The sequence below is a fragment of the Phacochoerus africanus genome, chromosome 5 (assembly GCF_016906955.1).
Source record: "Phacochoerus africanus isolate WHEZ1 chromosome 5, ROS_Pafr_v1, whole genome shotgun sequence".
Lineage (NCBI taxonomy): Eukaryota > Metazoa > Chordata > Mammalia > Artiodactyla > Suidae > Phacochoerus > Phacochoerus africanus.
In genome coordinates, this window is record NC_062548.1 from 47489873 (window position 1) to 47510724 (window position 20852).

The 20852-nt window shown below is 47.1% G+C and overlaps 1 pseudogene; it reads left to right on the forward strand.

Moving 5' to 3' along the window:
* Positions 1-14182: 14182 nt before the first annotated feature.
* Positions 14183-20553, forward strand: LOC125127711 (interleukin-1 beta-like; annotated as a pseudogene).
* The last annotated feature ends 299 nt before the right edge of the window (positions 20554-20852 follow it).

Consider the following 20852-nt stretch of genomic DNA (forward strand, 5'->3'; position numbering starts at 1 on the left):
CACTTCAAAATTGCCATAATGGAGAAATGGGAATGTTTTTCCAGAAACGTGCCTCTAGGGTATATCTGGGGAGACCCAAATCAGGAGAACACTACGCTTTTGTGATTGGAGTGGGAGTGCCCGTCACCTCCCTGTTCCAGAAAAAGCTTCATGAAAGGCTCCAACTTCCCCAGACAAGTAGGTGTACACACCTCTGACTCAAGCCAGAGCAGCAAGGTGTCCCCTTTGCCTTTGTGGCAGGACCTACACTCTTCCAACAGGGTACTACCCCTGACCAGGCCCAGAACAACTCTCCCGCTCTAAGAGTCCAGGGACCTACTTGCTGCTGAGGACGTCATCCTGAAGGAAAGTGCTTCCGGTGAGTCTCTGCTTTTAACACAAAGATCATCTTTTCCAAGGAAATACTAGGAGGCTAGCTCAAGATGGAAGCCACGAGGGTGGTGTGGCTTTCATGCATTTGGTCGGCCAGCATTGGTGGAGCACTGTTATGTGCCAGGCATGGAGAGCTGTAATCCCAAGGCTGCAACAGGTGCATTAATAGTAAGGGAGACAAGCAAATAAAACAATGAAGGTGATTGCCGAGGGTGTTAGGGGCACACCACAGAGAGGACAGGTACCCACCACCCAGCTGGGAAAGGGGCTTGACATGGAGGAGACAGAGCACAAGCTGAGTCTTGAGGGACTAGAAGCTGGTCAGACCACAGGGAGGAGGAGGGGGGTCCAGGCAGAAAGAGCAGGCTGTACAAAAGCAGAGGAAGAGGATTGCATTCAAGGGACTGCAGATAGTTTGGAAGGGCTGAAGCATGGGCTAGGAGAGCAGAAGACACCATGGTGGGTCCTGCATGCCTGCCAGGCTCAGGAGCCTGAACTCATCCCCACAAGGAATGGGAAGCCAATGATGAGATTTGAGCAAAAACTTGATGTTACCCAATTTGCTTTGTGGAGAGATCTCTGTGGCTGGTGTGTGAGGAATGGATGCTTGAAGGTTCCATGGCAGCAAGTGAACCAATTAGGGCATGATAGGAGTAGCCTAAATGAGAAGGGAGGAAAGCTTAAACCACAGTGATGTATGGGGAGGAAGAGAAATCCTCAGATCCCAGGCATTTAGGAAGTAGCCAATAAAGACCTGTTCTAAGAACTGATGGTTGATGATGAGGGGATGGAGAGGTGAACGCTTGGCTGGGAGTGGCTGGGGTACTTTCTTGTTGAATGGCTTATCCAGTGCAGGGGAGGGAGGGGAAGTGGAGTCATCATCCATTAACTTTGCTAGATCATTTCAGGAACTACCTCACCTATTTTGAAAAGCAGGTCTTGTGTGACAGCTGTATTCCTCCTTTATAAGATGCTGGAAGATTTTCTAACCTTCTCATATCAGAGAGAGAAAGAAACTCAGGGCTGGCGAACTCAGTGATGTCCATCCATTATATTGAAGTTTTGCCAGTATTTTTATAACACCTTCACACAATCAGAGGTGCTCATTCAGTAATTAGGAGAGAGTCACAATGAATCTGGATCCTAGACTTGACCAATGCCCCCAATCCATCCTGAGTGGCCTTGCTGAGAACTTCCTCCCCCAGAATACAGAAAACTCAGTTCCAGCCAACAAGGAGGAAGTGAGTGAAGAAGTGAAATTAAGCAAGCCCTGGAAGGAAATGGCCAAATAACCTTCAATTATGTAACAGCGAGCAAATAGAATATAGACACAAGAGGTTAGGGAGAACATTTTATCATAGATTTGAGGAGAGAAGAATTTTTCAGCATCTTTAAAAAAAATCAAATGGGCTTGCAGGCACCAATAATTTATTTGAGCTTCAAGCCCAATTTGATCCAAATTCTCTGAGGAGCACTCACTGAATTGCAGGACTGGATTTAGCATGCCCAGAAAAGACCTTCTATGCCTACCAGGTTGCACCCTAAATATCCTGTAATAAAATTCGGAATATAGGATAGACTTAGGTTTGAGTTCTTTAATAAGGTTTGAGTTCTTTGATAAGAGCTATGATCTAGCAGAGAAAGAACAGTTTAGAACATTGCCTGTCTTGAGTTCCTTTCGATGCAGTGCTGAGATAGGATATGAGTACACATTGTTTCCTTGGGAGGTGATCCCCAGAAACACCTGTTAAGTAAGGGATGGAGGAAGTGAGTAGGGGAGGGAAGGAAGCTAATAAGGGTGTGCTATTGGGCAGGTCCCCACTGCGGGCAACCAGAGCTCATTCAGCTGGGGAGCTCTGGGTTCCGGTGTAGAACAGGCATTGAAATTATCCCATTGGGGAAACAAAGAAGTTGGTTGTTTATCTACCAATTCCTGGTCTTTCCATTGGTTGAGGGCTGCCTCTGTGTATGAACTCTTTGGCACTTTCCTGCACACTGGCCTAGCTCACCGTCATACCTGTTGGCATTGATGAGTCGTAAGGTTTGCCCTAAGCAGCCTTCGGGGTGTAGAGGTCTGTAGGCAGAGAACCAACAGCATCAGCCAGGGGGCTAATCCAAATTGGTATTTGAGTAACTCATCCATGGCCATTTCTACCTACATTAAATGACTATATCAAAATGTCATGTAAGGAAAAAAAAACTCATGTAAGGCTGTCACTGTTGACTTAAAGGAATCAAAAGCAGGCAATAAAATCTTTCCCTAAACCTGTCCCCAAGATAGGAAGCACAAAGCTTCCAGAGCGCAGGAAATAGCTGGTCTCTCTCTCTCTCTCTCAGTCTCTCTCTCTCTGTCTCTCTCTCTGTCTCTCTCTGTCTCTCTGTCTCTCTCTCTCTGTCTCTCTCTGTCTCTCTCTCTCTGTCTCTCTCTCTCTCTCTGTCTCTCTCTCTCTGTCTCTCTCTCTGTCTCTCTCTCTCTCTCTCTCTCTCTCTCTCTCTATATATATATATATATATATATAAAATTTGTCTTTTGTCTTTTTAGGGCTGCACCCGCGGCATATGGAGGTTCCCAGGCTAGGGATCGAATCGGAGTTGTAGCCACCAGCCTACGCTACAGCCACAGCAACGCCAGATCTGAGGTGCATCTGTGACCTACACCACAGCTTATGGCAACTGCAGATCCTTAACCCACTGAGCAAGGCCAGGGATCGAACCTGTGTCTTCCTGGATGCTAGTCAGTTTCATTTCCACTGAGCCACGATGGGAACTCTCTATATTTTATATATTTTTTAAAAAATCGAAGTTGGACTCTGTTCTTGAAGAAAGAAAAGAGTGAGGCGGGCAATTGAAAGGCACATGCTGAAGTAATCAGAGTTGAGAAGCAGGAATAGACATGGAAATCAGAATCCGCCTTGAGACAATTTAGTGGGATAATCAAGGGCTAAGGAATTGTGCCAGTTCCCCACAGGCCAGCACCACTGGATCCCACAGATCCCAGGGTACATGTTTATATTTAGGCCCAGCAGAAGAAAGCACCTCTGTAGAAGCAGCTTCCAGGGGCTACTGGAGATCAGAGTCTCCTGGACACATGATTAAAAACAGGGGTCTAGGGTTTCACTGCAGCACCCCCCAGGATGGAACCCAGGAATCTGTGTTTTAACCAAGAGTCAGATTTGGGGACCTCTGAGAGGAGACAGGAATGCCGTAGATAAAGTTCCAGACACTTTTGGAAAATGGATAACCCACTGTGCTCCCTTCTCAGTTTTCCCCGGGGCCCTACTTAGGTTCCACTGGCTCATGATTGTAGCTGGCCCAGGCCTTTTGGTCCCCCACCATGGCTAAAATATCTGGCAGGAAAGTCTGAGGGGGTTGGATTTTTCATCCCTGGAAACTGGGCCTCTCAAACCCACATGGTCCTCTCTGTAAAGCATGGCCTTGGGCAAAGAAACAATCAGACAAGGGTCTAATCATCTGAATAGGATACCAGAGGAGTTGTTTAACTGGAGTCTGTCGACATCATGAAAGGCCATTACATCTTCTCACTCCCCAATGAGCTTTTCCTAGTATTATAGCTGATTGTGTCCCCCCCCCCAATTCATGTTGAAGTCCTATAGCCCCCAGGACCTCAGAATGTGACCTTAGTTGGGACAGGGTCTTGACAGAGGTAACCTAGTTAAAATGGGGTCACTAGGGTGGGCTATAATCCAGCATAACTGGTGTCCTTCCTAAACGGGAAAATTTGGAGACAGACATGCATTCAGGAGCAAACCATGTGAAAATGAAGGCGGTTGTCTACAAGCCAAGGAAGGAGGCCTGGAGCAGATTCCTTCCTCACCACCCAGAGACCAGCCCTTGATTTTGGACTTCTAGCCTCCTGAACTGTGAGAGGATAAAACTTTGCTGTTGGAAGCACCCAGTCTGTGGTACTTTATTACCTAGCAAATGCACACAGTTAGCTTCCTCCCCAGTGGAGCCTACCTCCCAAATTTCTCTCCGCCTGTCTTTTCCCTCCAACTTCATGGCCTTCACTGTAACCTAAACCTCAACTGCTTCCTGCAGTACCTCTTAATGTTCCTGGACCGGGTTTGTTTGCCCGACATGCAGCAAGCCAAACACTGCGATGCTGAGGTTTGCAGCAGAGGAGCTTCTTCAGGGCACGCGTGTCTAGAAAGCAGTGGTGTGAGCATGATCATGTGGAGCTTTGGGCACCACAAAAAGGTCATTCATCAGATGCTTGCACAGACCCAGTTGAATGGTCTCGACTGATTTGAACTAGCCCCATGTTCCTGAAAAACAACTTAAGCAACAGTCCCTAGAGTGACTTGTTCATCAGGGGTGTTATCTATAAGGAGCAGATAAAGGAGTCTTGTGATGTATTGTCTAAGCTGTGAGAACCTGGGAGGGTATGTAATTTGCAAGAACAATGGAAAGGAGTTTAGCCAGGGAAAGCAGGTTATAGAATGTTACTTATTAAGTTATAATTTAAGGGATGTAAGTGATAACTTCCTTTGGTTTCACTAACCTGCCTTTCTGCTTTCACTCTGATGCCCCTGCTATTTTTTCTCTGCCCAGCCATCCACCAGTATGTTTTATAAGCGCACATCTGATTGTGTCTCTCCTCTGTTTAAAACTCCTTCTTTTTTTTTAATTTATTTTTTTATGGTTCAGACCTGCAGCATATGGGATTTCCCAGGCTAGGGGTCGAATCAGAGCTTCAGCTGCCAGCCACAGTCACAGCCACAGCCATTCGGGATCCAAACCTCATCTGTAACCTACACCACAGCTCGTGGCAACACTGGATTCTTAACCCACTGAGCGGGGCCAGGGATCGAACCTGCATCCTCATGGATCCTAGTTGGGTTTGTTAACCACTGAGCCATGAAGGGAACTCCCTAAAGTTTCAAACTCTTCTGTTGTCTCCCCCTGACTTTCAGAGTAAAGAACCAGATCTTTAGTCACAAGGCCCTGCAGAGTTGAGCCTTGTCTATCCTTTGGTTTTACTGCAGCTTCCCTTCCTGTGTGCCCTCACATTTGTCTTTTTTCAGATCTGAATTAGCCTTTTTTCTACCTCCTCAATCTCTGCCAGAAATGCACTTCCTCAACCAGCCCTTCTCCCTGCAATTCCCCTACTCCCATGAAGCCTAAATTAACGCAATCCCTCGGGGATGACCAGGTTAGATTTCTTCTGCTTTGTGCTTTTTTAACATCCTGAACTCTTCCACCATAGCAGCTAGGCATGTCATTAATAATCTGTGTAATGACTTATTTAGTGTTTTATCACCGGGGGCAGGGATTGTTGTTCTATTTGTTCATTTCTGTATCCCCAACACCTGGAACAGTGCCCAGCGCATAGTAGGTGCTCAGTCTGTGTTTGTTGCATGAACAAATGAATGGATGGAATCACTAGAAGGTCCCATCCCAGGTTGGTCTTGGTCATTCCTGTTTCTCCAGCACCCAGAGTGGGACCTAAATGCCCTGTGAATGTTGGGGGAGCGTGATGAGTGAGGAGGAAGGGGAGGGGGAGGGAGTCACCAATGGACAGGACTGAATCATCGGACTCCTTCCCTGGGTTGGACTCCTTCTCAGAGAGCTCTCTGTTCCTCAGAGGACATCCTCTTGCTAGGAGGTGGTCTTGCATCCCTGTGACAGGGACACATCCAGTGGGCTGCTCAAGTCAAGTCAAAGAAAGGGAAGTCTCAGGTGGAAGGAACAGAAGAAAGGAGATGGTTGAAGAGGATGGCTGCCAAGATGTTGCTTTCAGGTTTCCCTGGTCCTGCTGGCCTGGGGGCAATGTGAGAACTTAGTGGGGGGCATCAGAAAGCTCACCAACTCCCGGTGCGTGAGCTCACCCACATGTCGTGCTGGGCTTCCCCCTGCTTCCCCAGGCCATGTGCAGACTTTTCTCAAGGGCTAAAAGAAGGTGTGTCTCTATGAGGCTTCCACTCTAGAAAAGCAAATTCCTTCTGTCCCAAGACATCCAGCTCCTCTAATTGGAATCTCCAATGGATTCTAGAGGTTCTCCAGCAAACAGGCCTCATTATTCAGAGATCCCCCGGAACCTCTTCCCAGCAGCCCAGCCCTGCTGAAGGAATCCTTCTTGTGAAGCTCTCCGTGCCTCAGGTCCCAGCATTTCAACGCACTTCAGCACATTGTCACGCTGTTTGGGTTTGGATGGCAAAGCCGTCAAATGTTTTCAAAGAGAAGAGGGAGGAAAATCCCACCCCCACCCCACCAGAGTCTTCTTGGGAAACATCCACAGGCATGGCTCGGTCTCCACATTGGATCTGGAGCTGAGAATCCATCTGGATGAGAGTTGGTGAGAGACCACGGGTTCTCAGGGCTCCACCTGATGTGATTCCTCCAACAAAGCTTCTTTCAGGATCTTCCCCGCTCCTTCCCCTTCCCAGCTTCTAAGGACATCTTCAGCTGCTTCTCTCTCTCTCTCCCCCAGCAACAGGGCTTGATTCAGGTACCTTTGACTGAATTAGTAACTCCTCAAATGCCGCATAAACAAGATAAAATTGGAGGGAGAGTATAAATGAGAAGATGGAAAGGTTTCCTGTATTAAAATGCTCACTGTGGTATCACAGAAGCATGATGGGATAATTCACTGAGATTACTTTGTGCTTCGTGGATGCTGCTAGAGTAGAATCAGAGACTGCATATAATCTGTTTGAGGCCTTGGTGTTTTTCCTCCTGTCCAGCCCCTTTCCAAGCAGGCATCCTCTCTTGTCTCAGGTAGAGTGAACTGGACTCTGTCTCAGATAAGCCTTCAAGGAAGGAATGCAGGCTTTCCTCACCATTGCTTCCAGGTCCATCAGCTCTTTGCAGCAGGCTAACAATGTTCCCATAAAACACTTTTCCTAGGCCTCAGTTTTCTTATCTGCAGAATGGGATTCACCCTTATGGGGCTATCATGAGGATTAAAGGGGTAAACATAGGCAGAGCACTTGGAACAGGGCCTGGTACACAGTAAATACTCAGGAACTGTTAAGTATTTCTTATTACCATCACTCATGTATAGAGTCAGGGGGAGAGAACTATTAAGCATGTATGTGAGTCAGGGTTCTCCAGAGAAACAGAAACATTGTCATATAAATATCTGTATCAGTATCTATACCTATACCCTACCCTCCCATGTGTTTGTATGTATACCCTATCCCCCCATGTGTTTGTATATGTGTGTGTGTGTATACATTTATTTCAAGTGGTTGTGGGGGCTGGCAAATCTGAAGTTTGCAGGGAAGGCCAGCAGGCTGGAAACTCTCAGGGAGGAGCTGATGCTGCAGTCTTGAGGCAGAATTTCTTTCTCTGTGGAGAAACCTCGGTTTTGTGCTTAAGGCCTTTCAATTGATTGCACGAGACCCATGCACATCATGGTGGATAATCTCCTTTACTTAAAGTCAACTGATTGCAGGTGGTCACCACATCCACCAGATACCTCCGTAGCAATACTTAGATTAGAGTTTGATTGCATAAACGAGGTCCTACAGCCAGGCTACGGTGATGAATAAAGCTGGCCATCCAAGCATGACCTCCCTAATCTAGCCAGCTTGTCCCCATGCACGTAGGCTGCACCGACCAGCTACCCCTGACCTCCAGGGAAGCTTCCTTTCTTCTCCTACACCTCTGTCTCCCCTGTTAAGATCGCCCCCTTACTCCATTCTGACCTCTGACCTGGCTCTTCTCCTTCTTGCTTATTTCCCCTGTGGTTAGGGGAACTGGCGGGGGGTGACCTTTGGGTTCTTGGGGTGGCAGAGGGGAGGAAAACCAAAGAGGGGGTCTGAATGCATGGAGGCAGCTTGCTTCTCCTTTCTTCTTATTGACACTGGCTGTTAAAGGAAAGAAGAATCAGACCTCATCCACTGCCAGCATGAATCTTAGGCCAGAACTCGCTGTAGATTTTAGAAAGTCATTCAACTGAAAATGTGTCTGTCTCCTTCCCCTTCTGGAATTATGTCAGAAAGCCCCCTTCCTTGTTCCTTGCTCCATCCAGCTCCTTTTCCTTGATCATAATAAGCGAGGGAGGGAAGGGCTGCCCTATCCTGGCTGGTGGCTGTCACCCAGCACAGAGTTTTTGTTGGAAGATGATGTCCTGGCATTTATTTTTCAATCAGTTTTCAAGTGTGTCTCCCACCCCCACCCCCACCCCCACCCCCACCCCCACAGGCTTATGCCTCTTTAGCTGCAAATTCATTACATATAGCATGTCACAGTCTCCCCAGGTGTAAAATTTTATTTTAAAACCCTGTGTGTTCCAGCATATTTACAGATGAAATTTATACTGTTTGGGATTTGTTTCAAAATAATGCAGAAGGGGGACATGCATAGGGTATCATGGAAACCAGATCAGCCGTGGAAATGATCACTGTTGAAGCCAGGTGGTGGGTATGTGGGGGCTTTTCATTGGTTTTACTCTTCTGTGTACTGTTGACTATGTTTGAAATTTTACATAGTGAAAAATTTAAAAAGAGAAAAAAAAACCACATTATAAAGTATGTTTTCAAATAGTGTTTCTCAAGAATGTAGTCACGGTTCCACAGACATTTGATTAAAATTTCAGTTTTTAATATATTCATAACTCTTTAAAGCTTGGGACAACAGGATGCAGGAGTGTAGCACTCTGGGGGACAAACTCTGTAAAGGGCTGGTCAGCGTTTTTGGCTTTGTGGGCTGTGCAGCTGTACAGTGTAAAAGCCTTGAATGCACATGGCTCTGCTCCAATAGAACTTTATTTATGAAAAAAAAAATCATATGACTCTAGCGGCAGAAACCCTAAGGTGATTGGTTTGACCTTGCGTACAACAAAGTCTTACGGAAAAAGGAAAGGGCAAAGGAAATCAGGCAAGGGAGCTGCCAGGAGGAGCAGGTGAGAAAGTGAAGAGGAATAAGGAAGGAACTCGGAAAAAGGGCACAGAGAAAACTAGGAACCCAGCCGGAAAGTCTCCATGCTACCCCAAGAGAAGGAGAAAGAAGCAAACTCACACAGCACATCCCAGCCCAGTGGGAAAAGGAGGGAAGACAGGAAACTGAGTTTTTCCTAGTCCTGGGAGAACAATGTAGGAGACTTAGGGGCACATCTGGGATCCTCCAGGCCAGCATCGTTTAGAACATAACCAGGTCACTAAGAAAGGAGTCTACAGATGGGCACCATGGACAGCACAAGAGGGGAAAAGAAATGTTCCTGACCGGGGGTTCCCATTGTGGCTCAGCAGTAAGGAGTCCAACTAGTGTCCGTGAGGACTCAGGTTCCATCCCTGACCCCACTCAGTGGGTTAAGGATCCGGTGTTGTCACAGGCTGCGCAGACACATCTCGGATCCAGTGTTGCTGTGGCTGTGATGTAGGCCGACAACTTCAGTTCCGATTGAACCCCTAGCCTGGGAATTTCTATATGCCAGGGGTGTGGCCCTAAAAAGGCAAAAAAAAAAATGTTGTAACAATAAAAAGTGGTTTAAAAAAAAAAGAGGAGTTCCCGTCGTGGCGCAGTGGTTAACGAATCCGACTAGGAACCATGAGGTTGCGGGTTCGGTCCCTGCCCTTGCTCAGTGGGTTGACGATCCGGCGTTGCCGTGAGCTGTGGTGTAGGTTGCAGACGCGGCTCGGATCCCGCGTTGCTGTGGCTCTGGCATAGGCCGGTGGCTACAGCTCCGATTCGACCCCTAGCCTGGGAATCTCCATATGCCGCGGGAACGGCCCAAGAAATAGCAAAAATGACCCAAAAAATAAATAAATAAATAAATAAATAAAAACAAAAAAAAAAAGAAAAAAGAATCTGGTTTGGGTTTAGCAAACCCATATATTGAGTCATGGCTCCAAGACTGTTTTTTCTTTTTATAGCTGCACCTACAGCATATGGAAGTTCCCAGGCTAGGGGTTGAATCAGAGTCTCAGCAGCAAGCCATAGACACAGCATGGCAATGCCAGATCTGGGTCACTTCTGTGATCTAGGCTGTAGCTTGTGGCAATGCCTGATCCTTAACCCACTGATTGAGAAGGGCTTGTGTGATTCAATAGCTGAAGGGTTCCCCAAAAGCTGGAGCTCCCTATGACATTCTGGCATTGCCAACTGCCTATTTCTGCTGGGTCCATTTCCCTGGCTTTGCATGTCCATCTGTATCATCATCACTCTTCAGGCCCTCCCTTGGTGTGACAACATCCACAGTGAGATGGTTTCTGCTTTTGGGGAACCAGAAACTGTAGCCCGAGTGGTCTCCTTGGAAAAACAGGGTTTGATACATGCATTGTGCAACTTGCATGCTTGACACAATAAGAGGTTTCACTTCCTGAGATGGACAGGATGCTGCCTGGTTTTGGGTCCAGTCTCCAGGGTCAGAATGAGACACATGGCAGAACTGCAGAGACTACTACGTCAAAGGGCATTGCCCCATGGCTCCAAAATTTCCCTTGAGCAGAAAGAATGAAGTTTTGTGCCCCCTGGAAACTAGAAGATGATGAAGGAGTACATTCCTTCCTGCCCTGTATCTCACGTCCCAGAAACAGGATGCTCAAGCGCCTTGCTTACCTCCCTTCCTGCCACTGGTGTTCATCCTCCTTCACTCAGCTTCTAATCACATCAGTGACTCAGGCCCCTCTGTGTTCTCTATCAGAAGCACCCACAGAGCTAAAAGACCACTAGGTCTTGCAGATCCCCAGCATAAGTATCTGAAGAAGGTGGTTTTCCTTCAGTGAAGCTTGTGGACCAGGAGTTAATCTCCAGAGTGGATGCTCTGAAGGCAAATAAGAATCAACCATCAGGCTCCCAAGGCAGGGCCTCTGGGGAGTCTGCAGAACCAGACACCAATTTTATGAGGGCTTAGACTTGGAGACTGACTAGGGCTCACCAAACCCACAGGAAATGGATGCACCCAACAGGATGCAGCTTTCAGAGTCCCTGTGGAACATACACCTTGCCAAAGATGAGATTCTTGGGTCTGCATTCCTGAGGTCAAGGTACCGGGAGCCAAATCACAAGGCTGGGGAATGAACCCACTGTGTGATCCTTGCCCACAGTAGAGTCAATTTCCCTCCTGTCTGTGAAAGTCAGGAACTCTGTCCCATGAATAATACTGAGCAAGCCCAGGGCTTGGCACAGAGTAGGCACAGGCATGCTTATTTGAGTGAAAACACTGTCCAATTCCTGCTCACTCATTCAAGCAGACAAACTTTACTGCCTGAATGTGCATGTCACACCCTGTGCTAGACTCAGCTTTGAAAGAGTTCACGGCATCCTGAGGGAACCTCGTAAGTGAACAAGGTTTCAATTCAGTGCTTTGGGTACTGTAGTAGGTGTGACAGAGTGGGAAGAGAACACACCCTCCTGGACTCCATGCACCTTTTGTTTGTTTGTTTGTTTATTGATTGATTGGTTGATTGATTGATTGATTGTCTTTTTAGGGCCAAACCCACAGCATATGGAAGTTCCCAGGCTAGGATTCAAATCAGAGTCATAGCACCAGCCTATGCCATAGCCACAGCAATGCCAGATAAGAGCTGCATCTGCAACCTACACCACAGCTTGTGGCAACACTGAATCCTTAACCCACTGAGGAATCTACCCTGCGTCCTCATGGATACTAGTCAGGTTCTTAACCCACTGAGCCATGATGGGAACACTCCTCCATGCATCTTCTCTAACATCATCATTCATTTATTCTTGCAGGGCTACCCTGGGACAGTACCCTGAGCACTCACTCTTCTGGTGTCTGAGTGAAAAAAGTCTGTTGCATTCCTGCACACTAACAACAAAATACCTTAACACAAAACAAAGACAGCCACCCCATTTACAATAGCATCGAAAACAATAAAAATACTTAGAAATAAGTTTAACTAAGAAGGTGAAAGATCTGTACACTGAAAATTATAAAGTATGGATGAAAGAAATTGAAGACACAAATAAATAGAAAGATATCCCATGTTTTGATGAAGTGACTAATATTGTTTAAATGTCCATGCTACCTAAAGCCATCTATAGATTCGAGGCAAATCCTCTGGAAATTCCAATGGCATATTTCTTAGAAATAGGAGAGATAATCCTAAAACTTGTATGGAACAACCAAAGAAGAATAGCCAAAACAATCTTGAGAAAAAACGACAAAGCTGGAGGCATTGCACTTCCTGATTTCAGATTATATTACAAATATGTGCATATATATGTAATTTAGTCATTAAAAAGAAGAAAACTCTGCATTTGTGACATCAAGGAACCCTTAAGTCATTCTGCTTAGTGACATATGTCAGCAAAATGCAAATGCTGTATGATCTCACTTAGATGTGGATGCTTCAAGAGAAAAAAAAAAGCACAATTCATAGGGACAAAGAAAAGAATAGTGGTTACTCGGGGGTGGGAGAAATGGGGAGATGTTGGAGATGTTGGTCAAAGGGGACCTAGTTTCAGTTATAAGGCAGTTATAAGTGCTGGGAATCTAATGTACAGCACGGGAACTGTTAGTAACTATTCTGTATGATAGAGTTGAAAGTTGCTGAGAGATTAGAGCATAAATGTTCTAACCACCAATACATATACATATACATAAATATATGTGCATGTACATACATATACATATAATTATGTGAGCTGATGGGTGTCTTAACGAGCATCCTCATTGTGGTAATCTTTCTTCAATATACACTTCATCCTGTTGTATGCAGTCTCACACAATGGTATATGTGAATTCTATCACAATAAAAGTAGAGGGGAAAAAACAATGTCTAATATCTCTCAGAGTTACCATGGGATATAGTCCCAGCTGGATATTCTTATTGTAAAAGTTCCACTTTTCAGAGTTCAGAGGAAACATTCTTTTAGGCAAAAAGCACCTCTGCATTTTCAAAACGGAATGTGGGAGTTCCTGTCCTGGCTCAGTGGTTAACGAATCTGACTAGGAACCATGAGGTTGAGGGTTCAATCCCTGGCCTTGTTCGGTGGGTTAAGGAGCTGGCGTTGCTGCGGCTGTGGGGTAGGCCGGCAGCTACAGCTCTGATTCAGCCCCTAGCCTGGGAACCTCCATATACCATGGGTCAGGCCCTAGAAAAGACAAAAAAAAAAGGAATGTGATCATGAAGCTTGACTTAACTCACGATCTTTTCAAATATGTCCTCAACCCAGGCTCATTTCATCATTTATCAAAGATTGATATAGATTCCATATGGAATCAACTAGGGTACCAGCACTTGGTCTGATGGGTTGGATGAACTCACCCCATTGGGATCCTGCACCCCCACACAACTGTGTTTTCTCTGCTTCGCCCTGGCAAGATCAAAGTTTCCCCACCAAAGACTCCAGTATTTGACCCAGGGCCCCTGAGGTCGAGAACAGCACAATGGGTTTGGAATCCACATGGTTACTGCCACTTCCTTAGGCCCATTTATCCATCTCCAGGTGGAAAGTTTCCTAAACTTAAGTCCAAGGAGGGAGGGAGGATTTGTGTGTGTGTGTGTGTGTGCGCGTGCGCACGCGCACCCTCCACTTTGTCCCAGAGATCCTAAATTCAAACATTCTTCTAATCTAGGAAACCCCAGTATTTCTGTTTGACATCAGGAGCACAACAGTTGTCAGAAGAAAAAACATATATTTGCATATGATGACACATTTGCAAAAAAAATGTCATCGTTTGCTCCCACTTCCAAGGATTGGAGAGTGATTTCAGGTTACCTGCTCCCAGAAGTTCCCATCAATCCTCTTTTTAAAATTTTTTTAATTTGGTTGTGAAATCAGTTAACCAAAGGGAAAATTTCTCAGCTCTTCACTTCTGCTTTTGAAGGCTATAAAGAGTGAGGGAGAAATTGGCAGACAGTATACCTCTTGGAGGCACACAGGCCATTCAGGGACCCTACCCTCTCCAGCCAGCCTACATCGCTCAGGTATCACTTTAACTCCTCCTTATGGCTAGTCCTAAGAGAGCTTCTCTCTCTCTCTCTCTCTCTCTCTCTCTCTCTGTCTCTCGGCCCCCCTCCCACCCTTTTATCTCTTTTCCTCTCCCTCCCTTCATGCCTCTCTGTCTGAGGGCTGGGCTATTTGCAAAAATGCCAGGTTTACTATAATGCCATAGCTTGCAAAATGCAGCGGGGGCAGGGGGGGGTAGTTCCTGCTGTGGGTCAGGGGAAATGAATCTGACTAGCATCCACGAGGACACAGGTTCGATCCTTGGCCTTGTCCAGTGGGCTAGGATCTGGCATTGCTGTGAGCTGTGGAGTAGGTTGCTCAGTGATGCTGTGGCAATGACATAGACCAGCAGCTGCACCTCCAATTTAACCCCTAGCATAGGGGGAATTAGTACTGCTTATCTAGAAGTTCAGTATCTGCCCCAGGTCTAACAAATGCACTTCTGGTGTGGCCTTACATTAGCAAATACTTTTCTCTGGACCCAAAGGAGGGCTCCTTCATCCATTCACTCATTCATTCAAAGACTCGTTCTTTGCTGGCCTGCAGTGTACTAGATGCCAAAGGAAAATCACCCGTGAAGGCAGCCCTAGTGGGGACTGGAACAACAAACGGTCACTCATTTTCTCCTCTTTACGCAGGTTTCTGAAGCAGCCATGGCCACGGTACCTGAACCCGCCAAGGAAGTGATGGCTAACTACGGGTCAGTGGGGAAACTGGTACCAGTAATGCGAGCAGGGCTCCCTTCTCAAGAGCGCAGTGTTAGCTGTGCTTAGAGACCAGATTTGTCCCTCATCCTGCCTCTTTTAGTGGCAAGCAGGGTTCCAGGTTAACCTGGTTTAAAGACTCATTTCCCACTGTAAGTCTGGACTTGATGTCATTGCAGCGGGCCACCTACAATTGGCAAACAGGAAGAAGGGATTCCATGTGGATGACACAAGGGATCTTGTGGCATGTCCAGCTTCAGTGGGAAGGAAGGCTTCAGTGAGAAGGAAAGCTCGTTTTAACTGGGCTGGAAGGGGTCTCGAGATCTAACAGAGAGCAGCTGGGGTACCTGCCCTGCCTCCTAGGCTGCTCCAGGAATATGCCCATGGAAACTGCTAGCTCCAGGCAGCCCTGAGGAACAAGCTGTTTGCAGTTTCCTATTAACAGTGAAGATCGCTTGCAGGGAAGGTAAATTCGTCCTGCCCAGGGGACATAACTGAGCAAGCTCTCTGCTTTTATTACAGTGACAACAATAATGGTCTGTTATTTGAGGCTGATGGCCCCAAAGAGATGAAGGTAAGGCCATGGGCTTAGCTCCCAACACATGCAGGGGCTCGGGCAGGGGAAAGTCTCAAGGAAAGGGCTCTGGGCCCCCTTATTCCTATGGAATTCTGTGGTGAACTGACTCGCCTTCTCCAGTGAGACTGATGCAGGCCACTCCTCAGTTCCGGCGGCACCACAGCGGTTCACTGAGCCTTGGTGATGGTGGCCATGCTTGAGGAGGGTGAGAAGAAATGATGGTAGAGAGAGTGTTTGCTGTGTCATGTTGGCAAGGCAGCCAAGGCTTCAATGCACAGTTGCTTCTCCTTTTAGAAAAAGGGGTTCAGCCCTAAAAATGATGAAACTCTGTCAATCACTAGATTCGAACTCTGAGACCCATTTTCTCCAGCCCTGGGTGGGTGTGGTTTATCTGTCTGGCCCACCCTCCCACTGCCTCTGCCAGGGGCTGGAGCCTCTGTGCTGGGCAGGAACTTCTTGCTTTCCTCTGAGCTGTTAGAGGTCTCTTTAACTGTCTTCAAGACGTTAAACCATTCTTGTGCCCAGGGGCAACTTCAAGCCTTAATACACTTACACAGTTTCTCTGAACAAAGGGAAAGTGGGAACCTGTTTCACAAATATCAACCACAATTTTGGGAGGTTTGGGAGGTTTTTTGGCCCCAGGGGGGACATGTAGAAGTTCCCAGCAGGGGAACCACGCACCTTTTACAGTGTTTGCGAGATGCTTCTGCAACAGCTTTTAAAAGACAAAACTTGTAGAGAATAATTGAAAACTCATTGATTGAGCATAGAAGTACTGAAAATATGATCATCACAGCCATGAAAAATTTAATACATAGTCTTGTGCTTTGGGTTCCAAAAAGGTAAAAATGTAAGAAGGCATAAGTTTATGGTTAGGTGGAGCATGTGTCAGAAAACACAAGGTTAAAATGGGATATATTCTTGAAGAATACCATGTAGGGTGTCAGAGAGCCCACATTCAGGTTTGGGGTCTGCCTCTCACTTGCCACATGCCTATGGGTAAACCACTGAGCCTCTCTGGGCTGCAGAGAGATGAAAGATTCTCTGGAGAAGCTCTGTAATCTCCTCCTGCATCCTGTCTCAGGTCAAAACGTGAGTTCTCTGGCCCAGCCACCTACCACGCTGACATTCTTGGTCTGTTCACAGTGCTGCAGCCAAAACCTAGACCTTGGTTCTCTGGGAGATGGGAGCATCCAGCTGCAAATCTCCCACCAGCTCTGGAACAAGAGCATCAGGCAGATGGTGTCTGTCATCGTGGCAGTGGAGAAGCCGATGAAGAATCCCTCCTCCCAGGCCTTCTGTGATGATGACCCAAGAGCATCTTTTCATCCGTCTTTGAAGAAGGTACCTAGGGAAAGCTGAGGGTAGACACGAGATCTCTGGTCCTTTCCTTCTCAGAGGCCATAACTCAATGGTCAACTAAACTCTCCTGAAGCTGAAACCCTTTAAAAGTAGAAGGCCCAGGAGTTCCCTGGTGGCTCAGTGGAATCCAGTGTTGTCACTGCTGTGGCTTGGGTTTGCTCCTGGCCCAGGAACTGCCAAGTGCCATAGGCACAGCCAAAAAATAAAAAAAATTTTAAATAGAATGCCCATCAGTGAGAGGAAAACAGAGAGGCCTAGAAACCCAACTAACCACTTTTGTAGTTGAAACAATTCTTTTTTTATTTTTTGTCTTACATCAGATTGTTCTCTTCCCTTAAAAGGAATTCTTCTTTAGTGGAATAATGATGTACCTGGCTAGTGCTATTAATCAGAGGAATGGAGGCTTTTCTGGAATTTATAGGCATGCATAAAAAGTACCCAAAATACTATATATCTCCATACATTACTACATATAATCCAATTTGGTGATGGTTTTAGTTTTCTCTTGAGTTATTGATATTATTCTTAAAACAGGACCTGGAGGAAATCACGTTGTGGCTCAGCAGTTGCCAACCTGACTAGTATCCATGAGGATGTGCATTCAATCCCTGGCCTTGCTCAAGGGTTAAGGATCCAACATTGCCATGAGCTGTAGCATAGGTCACAGACAAGGCTCAGATTCTGCATTGCTGTGGCTGTGGTGTAGGCCAGCAGCTACAGCTCTGAGTTGACACTAAGCCTGGGAAATTCCATATGCCATGGATGTGGCCCTGAAAAGACAGGAGTAAAAAGCAGGACCATGATGACTACTCACAATTGCAAAGCTCCTAGTCATTCTCAGGGTGCTCTCAGTTACATTTTATCCCCGTGAGTCTCAGAAGGTCCCTGCTGGGCCAGTGTGTGCCATTGCCTTTTTGCAGAAGGAGTTCTGTGGCTCTTCCACAGCAAGCAATAAAGCTGAAGCTTGAACCCATATCTTAAGGCACCGGGTCCAGTGTTCTCATCCACCCCAGCTTCCTCCCCACCAATATTAGAATCAGACTGTGGCTGACCTCCCTCAGATGTCTTCCAAGGCACCAGATCCTGCCGCTTCACATCATTAGGTTTGCTCTTCTAATCTTCTACCTAAAAGACACCTCTGCTCCACATTTCAGAGCCCATCATCCTTGAAAAGCATGCCATGGTTTTCTGTGATGCCACCCCGTGCAGTCCGTGGACTGCAAACTCCAGGACAAAGACCACAAATCTCTAGTGCTGGCTGGCCCACACATGCTGAAGGCTCTCCACCTCCTCACAGGGGACTTGAAGAGAGAAGGTACCTGGGGACACCCTGATTCTTTTCTTGGCCTCCTGGAAACGTGCCAATTATCTCTATCTTCAACAAAGTAGACCATTTAGGCAAATGATTGACATGAATGCAATATCATAGAATACAGAGTGTGTACATGCTTTATGTAGGTCCTAGCAAGGATGCCAGGATGAGGCCCCTAGCAGGTTCATTTTCAGCAAGAGAGGTGACAAGCACATCCAGGACCACAGTCCAGCCAAGTCACTTAAAGGCAGTGCGATGTCAGTGCTTCTGTTGGAAAGGGGTCATTTGATGGACAGGACCTAACTGCCTGTGGGTTCTTTCTTCCTGTTGCGGAGGTCAAAACTAGAATGGCAAAGAGATAATTTGTCCCTCCTCATTCCCAACCTTGCCCACTTGCCCCTAACATCCTTCCTACCCAATACCAGATGGTTCCTGAGAAGCTGACCATACTGATGAGCAGGAACTTGTATCTCTCTACTGTCACTGGCCATTGATTCAAGTCTGGGGAGCCCATTGGTTGTGGGAATCTCCCTGGCACCCTGCCACTGTGGCGGAGCCCTGTGTGCAGGGGTGTGACCAGGGGGCAGATCAAAGGAGCAGTGTGGTCTCATTCAAGCTGCTGACCTTGGAGAGAGGCATCACAGGGGGAAAGCTTCTCAGCCTGGCCAAGACAATTCTGTTTCTCTCGAATTGCATTAGAAGCACAACCTTGGGGCCTCCAAGGGAGACAGCTGTGACGAAGGAAGAGTAAAATGAGCATCTCTCTTTGGACCACTTCTCCTAGTCAAGCCCTCCCCCTTCAGGTTCTTCCCTCCGGCTGCTCCACATTCCTGAAAGAGATCCATGCCTGATGTCCTTTGGGAATCTGGTTTTACTTCTTTCTTTTCACGTTGATCAGACGGTTCTGGTGTTGTGGATAGGCACATCACCAGGCAGGGACAAGATGGCTTTCTTTCTTCTAAAAATCAGAGCTTCTAATTGTTTATTGCCACTGTGGTGAGGCTCTGAGAAGCCCCCAGACCCTTCTTTGGGGAAAAACCTGATTCAACCAACTGAACCTGTTATTGTCTGGGAGAAGCCAGCTCTCCTGTCTATGAGGCCATAGGAATTTTGGATGCCAAAGAGGATCCTAAATGGCACCAGTCCTAGGCTAAGGGTCCAGTGCTTGGAGCAACCCTGCAGTGCTATGTCCCTGACCACAGGCCCCTCTCCTTCCCCCAGTGGTGTTCTGCATGAGCTTTGTGCAAGGAGATGACAGCAACAACAAGATACCTGTGACCTTAGGGATCAAGGGAAAGAATCTGTACCTGTCTTGTGTGATGAAAGATGACACGCCCACCCTGCAGCTGGAGGTGAGTGAGTACCAAGGGCTGAAGGCCCTTCTTGGGCTTCTCTGAAGCACCCCCAGCCATTACTTCCAAGACAGTGACCTCTTCCCCCCTACCCACCCCCAGAAAGTCTGGGAGCAGACCTACTTGATAGTTTTCCATATGTGTAAATAAGTTGAATATAATAAGTTCAGGTAAGGGTTAATGCAGGTAACTTTCACTCCCGTTGTGGCAAGTTAAATCGTTCTGCTGATGCGCTTACATCCTGCCGTTGTTAGCCCCCCATCGATCATACAATGTTGGGATTGGAAGGGGAGTCTCTTGTAGGGTTGCTCCATTTGGTAGGATGACACTTTGGAACTTAATTGATTCAAGCACCTGTCACCTGTCATCATCTCCATGCCACTCCATGAAATCACACTTGCCCCCACCAGCATTTCCCAGCAAAGCTTCCTCTCCAAGTTTGAAGTCATTCTAGCCAGGGCCATGAGGAAATACACAGCACAAGTCCCTGGAACCTAGGTACTTCCAGAAGCTTTCATCTAATTTTACTTTTAACAACCTTCCCATCTGTGTCATGCTCCCTACCATTTGCACTGTTTCAGAAAAGGATGAGGGCTCTTTGGTCACCATACCGAAGGCTGGGGTCACAAAGATATAGTCACGGGTCCTGGCCTTTGCCCCTGTGACCTAGTTTATATGTTTCATCTCTAGCTGACCTGGAGAACATCTTTTTCCAGATCAGAGTAGGGTATCTTTGACCTGTCCCTTGCAACAAACGTGTATTTCTGCTTGCTGCAGGATGTAGACCCCAAAAGTTACCCAAAGAGGGACATGGAGAATGCGATTTGTCTTCTACAAGACAGAAATCAAGACAGGAGTTGAATTCGAGTCTGCCCCTGTACCCCACTGGTACATCAGCACCTCTCAGGCAGAACAAAAGCCCGTCTTCCTGGGAAACTCCAAAGGCCGCATGATATAACTGACTTCACCATGGAAGTCCTCTCTCCCTAAGGAAGACCATACCCAGAGGGTCCAATGGGCTGAAGAACCCCGGAGGCTGGCAGAAGGGGACTAGAAGAGTTGGTACATGGTGCTGCCTGAATTTCACTATTGCCTAAATCGATGCCCAGCTGTCTTCCCTAGATTAGTGCTAAGGAGATCCCCCGCTGCCCCCAGTGAGGAGGAACAGCCCACCTCCTCTCCAAGTCCATGCCCAGACCCCATCCTCTAAGCCAGCCTTCTCTCACCCCTTCTCCTCACTCAAAGCCAGCCTGGTGGAAACCATGGCACACTAGGGTCACTGGCAGTCC